Below are 1,675 nucleotides of genomic sequence, written 5' to 3'. Positions count from 1 at the left end.
CTGCTGACCACAGGGGCTGGAGCCCTGGCAGATGGGCTGGGCCTGGGGCTGTGCTTCACACTCTTCCTTGCCCTCTCTCTGGTAGCCCTGCTCTATCTGGACTTGGCTCCCAGTAGCCTGGGTTGAACAAGGAAAGGAAATGAAGGGAACACTCCCTCATCCCCTGCTTCTCACACCCCAGACTGGGGCTGGGACCTGGGACCTGTTTTCAGTATCAATAAAAACAAATCCATGGGCTTTTTATTTCTTGCTTCGAGGATTGTCCTTTCTCCTCTTAGACAGTGAATGGTAGTTGGGGCTTGTGTCCATTCCAGTACCACATGCCTCTTTCCTAGCAGACGGGCCAACACTTTTCCTCGATGAGGATGGCAGCAACTGTCTGATGGGAATGATGGGATGAGGCCCTTTCAGGCTTGCTTCCAGGCAAGAATCTCTCTTGTGGCTAGGCAGAGGAGGCTGGGGAAGCTCACGTGTAGGTATTTCCTCCAGAATCGCCGGTCCTGCCCATACACCTCTGCTGGGTAACAGGGGCTTCCTGTGGACATGAGATGGGGCACAGTGGCATGAGACCCAGGACCAAGGAGCTTATTACCACCCTATCACATTGGGAATGGAAATGGTCCCATCTGGGCTGATGTCCCCTGTGGACCCAGAGAAAGTGAGAACTCCTCTCAGAGGAGCTGGGGCTAAGAACAGCCCCTTGGACATTAAGTTGGGTCCTAGTGATGGGGAATGACAAGAAGGCAAACAGGCATTATTATGAGGGCAAGAGGCCCAGCTCTCACCAATGCCATGGAAGATCCTGGCAACAGCTCTGCCTGAGAACTTCTGCTGGATGAATAGCAAATGGCAAATGTCAGAGCAGATGGAACTGTCCCAGTCCTGGAGCTACATGCACAGGAAGGTAAATAGAGAGGAGGAGTTAGGCCAGGCTGACCTGGCTTCACATCCCCTCCCACCAGACAGCCAGAAGACTCAGGGCTCTAGGCAGTTGGGCCAGACAATTTAATGTGTCATTTCACAGTCATTTCAGTCATGTCTGACTCTTTATGAGCTAATTTGGGGTTTTCTTGGGAAAGAGACTAAAGTGGTTTGCCATTTCCTTCTCCAGCTCATTTAGCAGATGAGGAACTGAGGCAAATAGGCTTAAGTGACTTACTCAGGGTCTTACAACTGGTAAGTGTCTGAGGTCAAATTTGAACTGGGAGATGCGTCTTTCTGACTTCAGGCCTGGCATTCTATCCACTGCGCCACCTACCTGCTAACATATGATATACCTCTGCCACAGCCTCTGGCAGCCGCCCTGCAAAAAGGAACGGGGACACTGGGAGGCTGGTTTATTAATAACAAATCACATGCACAAAGAATTGCGATGATGAGTAATCACAGTATTTACACAGCACTTTGGTGCAAACAGCATTATTTACATTTGACACAGGAGGACACATACTTGGAGAGAATCCTGGAGTCTCAGAATCTGGAGACCATCTAGTAGAGACTCCTCATTTAAGAAAGGTAGAAGCTGGTGACAGAGAAGTGAGGGGGCTCCTCTACAGTCGCACAGCTGGTAGTGTTCAGAGCTGGAATTCAAACTCTGGCCTTCTGGTTCCAGGGTCAAGGCTCCTTACAAGGTCACACACTTCCTGTGCTGAAACTCAGACTCAGGTGCTCTGGT

The 1,675-nt window shown here is 50.5% G+C and overlaps 1 long non-coding RNA gene across 1 annotated transcript; it reads right to left on the bottom strand.

Moving 5' to 3' along the window:
* Positions 1-205: 205 nt before the first annotated feature.
* On the bottom strand, positions 206-1,068 carry LOC114039776. Its single transcript, XR_003568706.1, has 2 exons — positions 786-1,068; positions 206-535 (listed from the first exon to the last, which is right to left on the bottom strand). It is a non-coding gene; the product is annotated as an uncharacterized LOC114039776 (long non-coding RNA).
* Positions 1,069-1,675: the final 607 nt, after the last annotated feature.

This window comes from Vombatus ursinus, unplaced genomic scaffold (genome assembly GCF_900497805.2).
Source record: "Vombatus ursinus unplaced genomic scaffold, bare-nosed wombat genome assembly UNPS02012319.1, whole genome shotgun sequence".
Lineage (NCBI taxonomy): Eukaryota > Metazoa > Chordata > Mammalia > Diprotodontia > Vombatidae > Vombatus > Vombatus ursinus.
The sequence above is the reverse complement of the archived record's forward strand: the minus strand, read 5'-3'. Positions and strand labels throughout refer to the sequence as shown.